The 13,701-nt window shown below is 39.2% G+C and overlaps 10 non-coding genes across 10 annotated transcripts; all 10 read right to left on the reverse strand.

Annotated features, from left to right (window-relative positions):
• Positions 1–2,109: 2,109 nt before the first annotated feature.
• LOC140027972 (5S ribosomal RNA) lies at positions 2,110–2,228 on the reverse strand. The gene has a single exon (XR_011831920.1). It is a non-coding gene; the product is annotated as a 5S ribosomal RNA (ribosomal RNA).
• A 1,125-nt stretch (positions 2,229–3,353) lies between these two features.
• Positions 3,354–3,472, reverse strand: LOC140027983 (5S ribosomal RNA). Its single transcript, XR_011831931.1, has one exon. It is a non-coding gene; the product is annotated as a 5S ribosomal RNA (ribosomal RNA).
• Positions 3,473–4,597: 1,125 nt separating this feature from the next.
• On the reverse strand, positions 4,598–4,716 carry LOC140027994 (5S ribosomal RNA). Its single transcript, XR_011831942.1, has one exon. It is a non-coding gene; the product is annotated as a 5S ribosomal RNA (ribosomal RNA).
• Positions 4,717–5,841: 1,125 nt separating this feature from the next.
• LOC140028005 (5S ribosomal RNA) lies at positions 5,842–5,960 on the reverse strand. The gene has a single exon (XR_011831953.1). It is a non-coding gene; the product is annotated as a 5S ribosomal RNA (ribosomal RNA).
• Positions 5,961–7,085: 1,125 nt separating this feature from the next.
• Positions 7,086–7,204, reverse strand: LOC140028018 (5S ribosomal RNA). Its single transcript, XR_011831966.1, has one exon. It is a non-coding gene; the product is annotated as a 5S ribosomal RNA (ribosomal RNA).
• Positions 7,205–8,339: 1,135 nt separating this feature from the next.
• Positions 8,340–8,458, reverse strand: LOC140028029 (5S ribosomal RNA). Its single transcript, XR_011831977.1, has one exon. It is a non-coding gene; the product is annotated as a 5S ribosomal RNA (ribosomal RNA).
• Positions 8,459–9,582: 1,124 nt separating this feature from the next.
• On the reverse strand, positions 9,583–9,701 carry LOC140030298 (5S ribosomal RNA). Its single transcript, XR_011834212.1, has one exon. It is a non-coding gene; the product is annotated as a 5S ribosomal RNA (ribosomal RNA).
• A 1,135-nt stretch (positions 9,702–10,836) lies between these two features.
• On the reverse strand, positions 10,837–10,955 carry LOC140028040 (5S ribosomal RNA). The gene has a single exon (XR_011831988.1). It is a non-coding gene; the product is annotated as a 5S ribosomal RNA (ribosomal RNA).
• A 1,125-nt stretch (positions 10,956–12,080) lies between these two features.
• LOC140028051 (5S ribosomal RNA) lies at positions 12,081–12,199 on the reverse strand. Its single transcript, XR_011831999.1, has one exon. It is a non-coding gene; the product is annotated as a 5S ribosomal RNA (ribosomal RNA).
• Positions 12,200–13,324: 1,125 nt separating this feature from the next.
• Positions 13,325–13,443, reverse strand: LOC140028062 (5S ribosomal RNA). Its single transcript, XR_011832010.1, has one exon. It is a non-coding gene; the product is annotated as a 5S ribosomal RNA (ribosomal RNA).
• Positions 13,444–13,701: the final 258 nt, after the last annotated feature.

Here is a 13,701-nt window from a genome sequence, read left to right on the forward strand (position 1 = left end):
CATGTTCCTTTCGCTTTATTCTTTTAAACTACCCCGTCCTGCGAAGCAGTGTGGCTTTTCTAGACCGAAATTCATTTTAAGCGTCAATTCAAGCATTTTCCTCTTATCCTTTTATTTATTTACTTTATATTTTTTTTTGTTATTGATTTGCACCCTGTTTTTTTCCCTCATCCCGCAACTCTAAATTATCATGAAATCAATCCTTCACGCTTGCAGTTAGGGGTGGCAATTCGGGTCCAAATCAGGTTGGCGGGTCGGGTTCGGGTCAACAGACCCGCCAGAAAATCTGTTGACCCGAACCCCGACCCGCCAACCCGTGACGGGTCAGGTATGCTGACCCGAACCCGAAAATTTCAGGTTTACGGGGCGGCGGGTCGACCCGAAATGACCCGAAACTTAATTTTAATTTATTAATTTATCACTGTAATTTCTGATAAAATCAATTTCTCACAAAACTAATTACATAATCAAGTAATAAAAATTTAAATAAATGATTCCAAATCAAATCTAAAATAAATTAAACACCGTAAAAGTGTTTTATCCCAAGCAAAATATAAAATAAATTAAAACTATACAAAAGTGAAAAATAATATAATATATTATTTGTCCAAGTATAATAATTTCAACTTCACACAAATTAAATAAATTCGTTTAGGATTAAGTAATTAATGCCTTTGAAAAAAAGAATAACTTAGTTTAGTTAGATAAAATTATTTTTATGTTTATTAAATTATTTTTAATTCGTAAACGGGTCATATCAGGTCACCACGGGTTGACCCGAAATCGACCGGTTTTCTTTTCGGGTTCATCGGGTCCAACCCGATTCTGACCCGAATTCCCGAAACCTCAACCCAAACCCATTAATTTCGTGTTAGGTTCGTGTCGTGTTTTCAGGTCGTGTCGAAAATTGCCACCCCTAGTTGCGGTGATACATTTGCGCCGACAAATGGGATCCGGTGCATTAGTGCTGGTATGATCGCACCCGCCATGTTCCTTTCGCTTTATTCTTTTAAACTACCCCGTCCTGCGAAGCAGTGTGGCTTTTCTAGACCGAAATTCATTTTAAGCGTCAATTCAAGCATTTTCCTCTTATGCTTTTATTTATTTACTTTATATTTTTTTTTGTTATTGATTTGCACCCTGTTTTTTTCCCTCATCCCGCAACTCTAAATTATCATGAAATCAATCCTTCACGCTTGCAGTTAGGGGTGGCAATTCGGGTCCAAATCAGGTTGGCGGGTCGGGTTCGGGTCAACAGACCCGCCAGAAAATCTGTTGACCCGAACCCCGACCCGCCAACCCGTGACGGGTCAGGTATGCTGACCCGAAACCGAAAATTTCAGGTTTACGGGGCGGCGGGTCGACCCGAAATGACCCGAAACTTAATTTTAATTTATTAATTTATCACTGTAATTTCTAATAAAATCAATTTCTCACAAAACTAATTACATAATCAAGTAATAAAAATTTAAATAAATGATTCCAAATCAAATCTAAAATAAATTAAACACCGTAAAAGTGTTTTATCCCAAGCAAAATATAAAATAAATTAAAACAATACAAAAGTGAAAAATAATATAATATATTATTTGTCCAAGTATAATAATTTCAACTTCACACAAATTAAATAAATTCGTTTAGGATTAAGTAATTAATGCCTTTGAAAAAAAGAATAACTTAGTTTAGTTAGATAAAATTATTTTTATGTTTATTAAATTATTTTTAATTCGTAAACGGGTCATATCAGGTCACCACTGGTTGACCCGGAATCGACCGGTTTTCTTTTCGGGTTCATCGGGTCCAACCCGATTCTGACCCGAATTCCCGAAACCTCAACCCAAACCCATTAATTTCGTGTTAGGTTCGTGTCGTGTTTTCAGGTCGTGTCGAAAATTGCCACCCCTAGTTGCGGTGATACATTTGCGCCGACAAATTTGAGCGACGATCCGGGCTTTGATCGAGCCGTACCGTTCCTGATTTGTCTCGCGCCTTCAGATCCTCCTTCACGCTTCGACAAGAAGCAAAATATTAAGCAATCGTTCCGACGGAGCTAAATTACTACAGGATAAAGAACGAATAGGAAATTTGGATTTCGAAACAAAAAAGAGAGGGGTGCAACACGAGGACTTCCCAGGGGGTCACCCATCCTAGTACTACTCTCGCCCAAGCACGCTTAACTTCGGAGTTCTGATGGGATCCGGTGCATTAGTGCTGGTATGATCGCACCCGCCATATTCCTTTCGCTTTATTCTTTTAAACTACCCCGTCCTGCGAAGCAGTGTGGCTTTTCTAGACCGAAATTCATTTTAAGCGTCAATTCAAGCATTTTCCTCTTATCCTTTTATTTATTTACTTTATATTTTTTTTTGTTATTGATTTGCACCCTGTTTTTTTCCCTCATCCCGCAACTCTAAATTATCATGAAATCAATCCTTCACGCTTGCAGTTAGGGGTGGCAATTCGGGTCCAAATCAGGTTGGCGGGTCGGGTTCGGGTCAACAGACCCGCCAGAAAATCTGTTGACCCGAACCCCGACCCGCCAACCCGTGACGGGTCAGGTATGCTGACCCGAACCCGAAAATTTCAGGTTTACGGGGCGGCGGGTCGACCCGAAATGACCCGAAACTTAATTTTAATTTATTAATTTATCACTGTAATTTCTGATAAAATCAATTTCTCACAAAACTAATTACATAATCAAGTAATAAAAATTTAAATAAATGATTCCAAATCAAATCTAAAATAAATTAAACACCGTAAAAGTGTTTTATCCCAAGCAAAATATAAAATAAATTAAAACTATACAAAAGTGAAAAATAATATAATATATTATTTGTCCAAGTATAATAATTTCAACTTCACACAAATTAAATAAATTCGTTTAGGATTAAGTAATTAATGCCTTTGAAAAAAAGAATAACTTAGTTTAGTTAGATAAAATTATTTTTATGTTTATTAAATTATTTTTAATTCGTAAACGGGTCATATCAGGTCACCACTGGTTGACCCGGAATCGACCGGTTTTCTTTTCGGGTTCATCGGGTCCAACCCGATTCTGACCCGAATTCCCGAAACCTCAACCCAAACCCATTAATTTCGTGTTAGGTTCGTGTCGTGTTTTCAGGTCGTGTCGAAAATTGCCACCCCTAGTTGCGGTGATACATTTGCGCCGACAAATTTGAGCGACGATCCGGGCTTTGATCGAGCCGTACCGTTCCTGATTTGTCTCGCGCCTTCAGATCCTCCTTCACGCTTCGACAAGAAGCAAAATATTAAGCAATCGTTCCGACGGAGCTAAATTACTACAGGATAAAGAACGAATAGGAAATTTGGATTTCGAAACAAAAAAGAGAGGGGTGCAACACGAGGACTTCCCAGGGGGTCACCCATCCTAGTACTACTCTCGCCCAAGCACGCTTAACTTCGGAGTTCTGATGGGATCCGGTGCATTAGTGCTGGTATGATCGCACCCGCCATGTTCCTTTCGCTTTATTCTTTTAAACTACCCCGTCCTGCGAAGCAGTGTGGCTTTTCTAGACCGAAATTCATTTTAAGCGTCAATTCAAGCATTTTCCTCTTATCCTTTTATTTATTTACTTTATATTTTTTTTTGTTATTGATTTGCACCCTGTTTTTTTCCCTCATCCCGCAACTCTAAATTATCATGAAATCAATCCTTCACGCTTGCAGTTAGGGGTGGCAATTCGGGTCCAAATCAGGTTGGCGGGTCGGGTTCGGGTCAACAGACCCGCCAGAAAATCTGTTGACCCGAACCCCGACCCGCCAACCCGTGACGGGTCAGGTATGCTGACCCGAACCCGAAAATTTCAGGTTTACGGGGCGGCGGGTCGACCCGAAATGACCCGAAACTTAATTTTAATTTATTAATTTATCACTGTAATTTCTGATAAAATCAATTTCTCACAAAACTAATTACATAATCAAGTAATAAAAATTTAAATAAATGATTCCAAATCAAATCTAAAATAAATTAAACACCGTAAAAGTGTTTTATCCCAAGCAAAATATAAAATAAATTAAAACTATACAAAAGTGAAAAATAATATAATATATTATTTGTCCAAGTATAATAATTTCAACTTCACACAAATTAAATAAATTCGTTTAGGATTAAGTAATTAATGCCTTTGAAAAAAAGAATAACTTAGTTTAGTTAGATAAAATTATTTTTATGTTTATTAAATTATTTTTAATTCGTAAACGGGTCATATCAGGTCACCACGGGTTGACCCGAAATCGACCGGTTTTCTTTTCGGGTTCATCGGGTCCAACCCGATTCTGACCCGAATTCCCGAAACCTCAACCCAAACCCATTAATTTCGTGTTAGGTTCGTGTCGTGTTTTCAGGTCGTGTCGAAAATTGCCACCCCTAGTTGCGGTGATACATTTGCGCCGACAAATTTGAGCGACGATCCGGGCTTTGATCGAGCCGTACCGTTCCTGATTTGTCTCGCGCCTTCAGATCCTCCTTCACGCTTCGACAAGAAGCAAAATATTAAGCAATCGTTCCGACGGAGCTAAATTACTACAGGATAAAGAACGAATAGGAAATTTGGATTTCGAAACAAAAAAGAGAGGGGTGCAACACGAGGACTTCCCAGGGGGTCACCCATCCTAGTACTACTCTCGCCCAAGCACGCTTAACTTCGGAGTTCTGATGGGATCCGGTGCATTAGTGCTGGTATGATCGCACCCGCCATGTTCCTTTCGCTTTATTCTTTTAAACTACCCCGTCCTGCGAAGCAGTGTGGCTTTTCTAGACCGAAATTCATTTTAAGCGTCAATTCAAGCATTTTCCTCTTATCCTTTTATTTATTTACTTTATATTTTTTTTTGTTATTGATTTGCACCCTGTTTTTTTCCCTCATCCCGCAACTCTAAATTATCATGAAATCAATCCTTCACGCTTGCAGTTAGGGGTGGCAATTCGGGTCCAAATCAGGTTGGCGGGTCGGGTTCGGGTCAACAGACCCGCCAGAAAATCTGTTGACCCGAACCCCGACCCGCCAACCCGTGACGGGTCAGGTATGCTGACCCGAAACCGAAAATTTCAGGTTTACGGGGCGGCGGGTCGACCCGAAATGACCCGAAACTTAATTTTAATTTATTAATTTATCACTGTAATTTCTAATAAAATCAATTTCTCACAAAACTAATTACATAATCAAGTAATAAAAATTTAAATAAATGATTCCAAATCAAATCTAAAATAAATTAAACACCGTAAAAGTGTTTTATCCCAAGCAAAATATAAAATAAATTAAAACAATACAAAAGTGAAAAATAATATAATATATTATTTGTCCAAGTATAATAATTTCAACTTCACACAAATTAAATAAATTCGTTTAGGATTAAGTAATTAATGCCTTTGAAAAAAAGAATAACTTAGTTTAGTTAGATAAAATTATTTTTATGTTTATTAAATTATTTTTAATTCGTAAACGGGTCATATCAGGTCACCACTGGTTGACCCGGAATCGACCGGTTTTCTTTTCGGGTTCATCGGGTCCAACCCGATTCTGACCCGAATTCCCGAAACCTCAACCCAAACCCATTAATTTCGTGTTAGGTTCGTGTCGTGTTTTCAGGTCGTGTCGAAAATTGCCACCCCTAGTTGCGGTGATACATTTGCGCCGACAAATTTGAGCGACGATCCGGGCTTTGATCGAGCCGTACCGTTCCTGATTTGTCTCGCGCCTTCAGATCCTCCTTCACGCTTCGACAAGAAGCAAAATATTAAGCAATCGTTCCGACGGAGCTAAATTACTACAGGATAAAGAACGAATAGGAAATTTGGATTTCGAAACAAAAAAGAGAGGGGTGCAACACGAGGACTTCCCAGGGGGTCACCCATCCTAGTACTACTCTCGCCCAAGCACGCTTAACTTCGGAGTTCTGATGGGATCCGGTGCATTAGTGCTGGTATGATCGCACCCGCCATGTTCCTTTCGCTTTATTCTTTTAAACTACCCCGTCCTGCGAAGCAGTGTGGCTTTTCTAGACCGAAATTCATTTTAAGCGTCAATTCAAGCATTTTCCTCTTATCCTTTTATTTATTTACTTTATATTTTTTTTTGTTATTGATTTGCACCCTGTTTTTTTCCCTCATCCCGCAACTCTAAATTATCATGAAATCAATCCTTCACGCTTGCAGTTAGGGGTGGCAATTCGGGTCCAAATCAGGTTGGCGGGTCGGGTTCGGGTCAACAGACCCGCCAGAAAATCTGTTGACCCGAACCCCGACCCGCCAACCCGTGACGGGTCAGGTATGCTGACCCGAACCCGAAAATTTCAGGTTTACGGGGCGGCGGGTCGACCCGAAATGACCCGAAACTTAATTTTAATTTATTAATTTATCACTGTAATTTCTGATAAAATCAATTTCTCACAAAACTAATTACATAATCAAGTAATAAAAATTTAAATAAATGATTCCAAATCAAATCTAAAATAAATTAAACACCGTAAAAGTGTTTTATCCCAAGCAAAATATAAAATAAATTAAAACTATACAAAAGTGAAAAATAATATAATATATTATTTGTCCAAGTATAATAATTTCAACTTCACACAAATTAAATAAATTCGTTTAGGATTAAGTAATTAATGCCTTTGAAAAAAAGAATAACTTAGTTTAGTTAGATAAAATTATTTTTATGTTTATTAAATTATTTTTAATTCGTAAACGGGTCATATCAGGTCACCACGGGTTGACCCGAAATCGACCGGTTTTCTTTTCGGGTTCATCGGGTCCAACCCGATTCTGACCCGAATTCCCGAAACCTCAACCCAAACCCATTAATTTCGTGTTAGGTTCGTGTCGTGTTTTCAGGTCGTGTCGAAAATTGCCACCCCTAGTTGCGGTGATACATTTGCGCCGACAAATTTGAGCGACGATCCGGGCTTTGATCGAGCCGTACCGTTCCTGATTTGTCTCGCGCCTTCAGATCCTCCTTCACGCTTCGACAAGAAGCAAAATATTAAGCAATCGTTCCGACGGAGCTAAATTACTACAGGATAAAGAACGAATAGGAAATTTGGATTTCGAAACAAAAAAGAGAGGGGTGCAACACGAGGACTTCCCAGGGGGTCACCCATCCTAGTACTACTCTCGCCCAAGCACGCTTAACTTCGGAGTTCTGATGGGATCCGGTGCATTAGTGCTGGTATGATCGCACCCGCCATGTTCCTTTCGCTTTATTCTTTTAAACTACCCCGTCCTGCGAAGCAGTGTGGCTTTTCTAGACCGAAATTCATTTTAAGCGTCAATTCAAGCATTTTCCTCTTATGCTTTTATTTATTTACTTTATATTTTTTTTTGTTATTGATTTGCACCCTGTTTTTTTCCCTCATCCCGCAACTCTAAATTATCATGAAATCAATCCTTCACGCTTGCAGTTAGGGGTGGCAATTCGGGTCCAAATCAGGTTGGCGGGTCGGGTTCGGGTCAACAGACCCGCCAGAAAATCTGTTGACCCGAACCCCGACCCGCCAACCCGTGACGGGTCAGGTATGCTGACCCGAAACCGAAAATTTCAGGTTTACGGGGCGGCGGGTCGACCCGAAATGACCCGAAACTTAATTTTAATTTATTAATTTATCACTGTAATTTCTAATAAAATCAATTTCTCACAAAACTAATTACATAATCAAGTAATAAAAATTTAAATAAATGATTCCAAATCAAATCTAAAATAAATTAAACACCGTAAAAGTGTTTTATCCCAAGCAAAATATAAAATAAATTAAAACAATACAAAAGTGAAAAATAATATAATATATTATTTGTCCAAGTATAATAATTTCAACTTCACACAAATTAAATAAATTCGTTTATGATTAAGTAATTAATGCCTTTGAAAAAAAGAATAACTTAGTTTAGTTAGATAAAATTATTTTTATGTTTATTAAATTATTTTTAATTCGTAAACGGGTCATATCGGGTCATATCAGGTCACCACGGGTTGACCCGAAATCGACCGGTTTTCTTTTCGGGTTCATCGGGTCCAACCCGATTCTGACCCGAATTCCCGAAACCTCAACCCAAACCCATTAATTTCGTGTTAGGTTCGTGTCGTGTTTTCAGGTCGTGTCGAAAATTGCCACCCCTAGTTGCGGTGATACATTTGCGCCGACAAATTTGAGCGACGATCCGGGCTTTGATCGAGCCGTACCGTTCCTGATTTGTCTCGCGCCTTCAGATCCTCCTTCACGCTTCGACAAGAAGCAAAATATTAAGCAATCGTTCCGACGGAGCTAAATTACTACAGGATAAAGAACGAATAGGAAATTTGGATTTCGAAACAAAAAAGAGAGGGGTGCAACACGAGGACTTCCCAGGGGGTCACCCATCCTAGTACTACTCTCGCCCAAGCACGCTTAACTTCGGAGTTCTGATGGGATCCGGTGCATTAGTGCTGGTATGATCGCACCCGCCATGTTCCTTTCGCTTTATTCTTTTAAACTACCCCGTCCTGCGAAGCAGTGTGGCTTTTCTAGACCGAAATTCATTTTAAGCGTCAATTCAAGCATTTTCCTCTTATCCTTTTATTTATTTACTTTATATTTTTTTTTGTTATTGATTTGCACCCTATTTTTTTCCCTCATCCCGCAACTCTAAATTATCATGAAATCAATCCTTCACGCTTGCAGTTAGGGGTGGCAATTCGGGTCCAAATCAGGTTGGCGGGTCGGGTTCGGGTCAACAGACCCGCCAGAAAATCTGTTGACCCGAACCCCGACCCGCCAACCCGTGACGGGTCAGGTATGCTGACCCGAACCCGAAAATTTCAGGTTTACGGGGCGGCGGGTCGACCCGAAATGACCCGAAACTTAATTTTAATTTATTAATTTATCACTGTAATTTCTAATAAAATCAATTTCTCACAAAACTAATTACATAATCAAGTAATAAAAATTTAAATAAATGATTCCAAATCAAATCTAAAATAAATTAAACACCGTAAAAGTGTTTTATCCCAAGCAAAATATAAAATAAATTAAAACAATACAAAAGTGAAAAATAATATAATATATTATTTGTCCAAGTATAATAATTTCAACTTCACACAAATTACATAAATTCGTTTAGGATTAAGTAATTAATGCCTTTGAAAAAAAGAATAACTTAGTTTAGTTAGATAAAATTATTTTTATGTTTATTAAATTATTTTTAATTCGTAAACAGGTCATATCGGGTCATATCAGGTCACCACGGGTTGACCCGAAATCGACCGGTTTTCTTTTCGGGTTCATCGGGTCCAACCCCAATTCCCGAAACCTCAACCCAAACCCATTAATTTCGTGTTAGGTTCGTGTCGTGTTTTCAGGTCGTGTCGAAAATTGCCACCCCTAGTTGCGGTGATACATTTGCGCCGACAAATTTGAGCGACGATCCGGGCTTTGATCGAGCCGTACCGTTCCTGATTTGTCTCGCGCCTTCAGATCCTCCTTCACGCTTCGACAAGAAGCAAAATATTAAGCAATCGTTCCGACGGAGCTAAATTACTACAGGATAAAGAACGAATAGGAAATTTGGATTTCGAAACAAAAAAGAAAGGGGTGCAACACGAGGACTTCCCAGGGGGTCACCCATCCTAGTACTACTCTCGCCCAAGCACGCTTAACTTCGGAGTTCTGATGGGATCCGGTGCATTAATGCTGGTATGATCGCACCCGCCATGTTCCTTTCGCTTTATTCTTTTAAACTACCCCGTCCTGCGAAGCAGTGTGGTTTTTCTAGACCGAAATTCATTTTAAGCGTCAATTCAAGCATTTTCCTCTTATCCTTTTATTTATTTACTTTATATTTTTTTTTGTTATTGATTTGCACCCTGTTTTTTTCCCTCATCCCGCAACTCTAAATTATCATGAAATCAATCCTTCACGCTTGCAGTTAGGGGTGGCAATTCGGGTCCAAATCAGGTTGGCGGGTCGGGTTCGGGTCAACAGACCCGCCAGAAAATCTGTTGACCCGAACCCCGACCCGCCAACCCGTGACGGGTCAGGTATGCTGACCCGAACCCGAAAATTTCAGGTTTACGGGGCGGCGGGTCGACCCGAAATGACCCGAAACTTAATTTTAATTTATTAATTTATCACTGTAATTTCTAATAAAATCAATTTCTCACAAAACTAATTACATAATCAAGTAATAAAAATTTAAATAAATGATTCCAAATCAAATCTAAAATAAATTAAACACCGTAAAAGTGTTTTATCCCAAGCAAAATATAAAATAAATTAAAACAATACAAAAGTGAAAAATAATATAATATATTATTTGTCCAAGTATAATAATTTCAACTTCACACAAATTAAATAAATTCGTTTAGGATTAAGTAATTAATGCCTTTGAAAAAAAGAATAACTTAGTTTAGTTAGATAAAATTATTTTTATGTTTATTAAATTATTTTTAATTCGTAAACGGGTCATATCGGGTCATATCAGGTCACCACGGGTTGACCCGAAATCGACCGGTTTTCTTTTCGGGTTCATCGGGTCCAACCCGATTCTGACCCGAATTCCCGAAACCTCAACCCAAACCCATTAATTTCGTGTTAGGTTCGTGTCGTGTTTTCAGGTCGTGTCGAAAATTGCCACCCCTAGTTGCGGTGATACATTTGCGCCGACAAATTTGAGCGACGATCCGGGCTTTGATCGAGCCGTACCGTTCCTGATTTGTCTCGCGCCTTCAGATCCTCCTTCACGCTTCGACAAGAAGCAAAATATTAAGCAATCGTTCCGACGGAGCTAAATTACTACAGGATAAAGAACGAATAGGAAATTTGGATTTCGAAACAAAAAAGAGAGGGGTGCAACACGAGGACTTCCCAGGGGGTCACCCATCCTAGTACTACTCTCGCCCAAGCACGCTTAACTTCGGAGTTCTGATGGGATCCGGTGCATTAGTGCTGGTATGATCGCACCCGCCATGTTCCTTTCGCTTTATTCTTTTAAACTACCCCGTCCTGCGAAGCAGTGTGGCTTTTCTAGACCGAAATTCATTTTAAGCGTCAATTCAAGCATTTTCCTCTTATCCTTTTATTTATTTACTTTATATTTTTTTTTGTTATTGATTTGCACCCTGTTTTTTTCCCTCATCCCGCAACTCTAAATTATCATGAAATCAATCCTTCACGCTTGCAGTTAGGGGTGGCAATTCGGGTCCAAATCAGGTTGGCGGGTCGGGTTCGGGTCAACAGACCCGCCAGAAAATCTGTTGACCCGAACCCCGACCCGCCAACCCGTGACGGGTCAGGTATGCTGACCCGAACCCGAAAATTTCAGGTTTACGGGGCGGCGGGTCGACCCGAAATGACCCGAAACTTAATTTTAATTTATTAATTTATCACTGTAATTTCTGATAAAATCAATTTCTCACAAAACTAATTACATAATCAAGTAATAAAAATTTAAATAAATGATTCCAAATCAAATCTAAAATAAATTAAACACCGTAAAAGTGTTTTATCCCAAGCAAAATATAAAATAAATTAAAACAATACAAAAGTGAAAAATAATATAATATATTATTTGTCCAAGTATAATAATTTCAACTTCACACAAATTAAATAAATTCGTTTAGGATTAAGTAATTAATGCCTTTGAAAAAAAGAATAACTTAGTTTAGTTAGATAAAATTATTTTTATGTTTATTAAATTATTTTTAATTCGTAAACGGGTCATATCAGGTCACCACGGGTTGACCCGAAATCGACCGGTTTTCTTTTCGGGTTCATCGGGTCCAACCCGATTCTGACCCGAATTCCCGAAACCTCAACCCAAACCCATTAATTTCGTGTTAGGTTCGTGTCGTGTTTTCAGGTCGTGTCGAAAATTGCCACCCCTAGTTGCGGTGATACATTTGCGCCGACAAATTTGAGCGACGATCCGGTCTTTGATCGAGCCGTACCGTTCCTGATTTGTCTCGCGCCTTCAGATCCTCCTTCACGCTTCGACAAGAAGCAAAATATTAAGCAATCGTTCCGACGGAGCTAAATTACTACAGGATAAAGAACGAATAGGAAATTTGGATTTCGAAACAAAAAAGAGAGGGGTGCAACACGAGGACTTCCCAGGGGGTCACCCATCCTAGTACTACTCTCGCCCAAGCACGCTTAACTTCGGAGTTCTGATGGGATCCGGTGCATTAGTGCTGGTATGATCGCACCCGCCATGTTCCTTTCGCTTTATTCTTTTAAACTACCCCGTCCTGCGAAGCAGTGTGGCTTTTCTAGACCGAAATTCATTTTAAGCGTCAATTCAAGCATTTTCCTCTTATCCTTTTATTTATTTACTTTATATTTTTTTTTGTTATTGATTTGCACCCTGTTTTTTTCCCTCATCCCGCAACTCTAAATTATCATGAAATCAATCCTTCACGCTTGCAGTTAGGGGTGGCAATTCGGGTCCAAATCAGGTTGGCGGGTCGGGTTCGGGTCAACAGACCCGCCAGAAAATCTGTTGACCCGAACCCCGACCCGCCAACCCGTGACGGGTCAGGTATGCTGACCCGAACCCGAAAATTTCAGGTTTACGGGGCGGCGGGTCGACCCGAAATGACCCGAAACTTAATTTTAATTTATTAATTTATCACTGTAATTTCTGATAAAATCAATTTCTCACAAAACTAATTACATAATCAAGTAATAAAAATTTAAATAAATGATTCCAAATCAAATCTAAAATAAATTAAACACCGTAAAAGTGTTTTATCCCAAGCAAAATATAAAATAAATTAAAACTATACAAAAGTGAAAAATAATATAATATATTATTTGTCCAAGTATAATAATTTCAACTTCACACAAATTAAATAAATTCGTTTAGGATTAAGTAATTAATGCCTTTGAAAAAAAGAATAACTTAGTTTAGTTAGATAAAATTATTTTTATGTTTATTAAATTATTTTTAATTCGTAAACGGGTCATATCAAGTCACCACGGGTTGACCCGAAATCGACCGGTTTTCTTTTCGGGTTCATCGGGTCCAACCCGATTCTGACCCGAATTCCCGAAACCTCAACCCAAACCCATTAATTTCGTGTTAGGTTCGTGTCGTGTTTTCAGGTCGTGTCGAAAATTGCCACCCCTAGTTGCGGTGATACATTTGCGCCGACAAATTTGAGCGACGATCCGGGCTTTGATCGAGCCGTACCGTTCCTGATTTGTCTCGCGCCTTCAGATCCTCCTTCACGCTTCGACAAGAAGCAAAATATTAAGCAATCGTTCCGACGGAGCTAAATTACTACAGGATAAAGAACGAATAGGAAATTTGGATTTCGAAACAAAAAAGAGAGGGGTGCAACACGAGGACTTCCCAGGGGGTCACCCATCCTAGTACTACTCTCGCCCAAGCACGCTTAACTTCGGAGTTCTGATGGGATCCGGTGCATTAGTGCTGGTATGATCGCACCCGCCATGTTCCTTTCGCTTTATTCTTTTAAACTACCCCGTCCTGCGAAGCAGTGTGGCTTTTCTAGACCGAAATTCATTTTAAGCGTCAATTCAAGCATTTTCCTCTTATCCTTTTATTTATTTACTTTATATTTTTTTTTGTTATTGATTTGCACCCTGTTTTTTTCCCTCATCCCGCAACTCTAAATTATCATGAAATCAATCCTTCACGCTTGCAGTTAGGGGTGGCAATTCGGGTCCAAATCAGGTTGGCGGGTC

The sequence above is a fragment of the Coffea arabica genome, chromosome 11e (genome assembly GCF_036785885.1).
Source record: "Coffea arabica cultivar ET-39 chromosome 11e, Coffea Arabica ET-39 HiFi, whole genome shotgun sequence".
Classification (NCBI taxonomy): domain Eukaryota; kingdom Viridiplantae; phylum Streptophyta; class Magnoliopsida; order Gentianales; family Rubiaceae; genus Coffea; species Coffea arabica.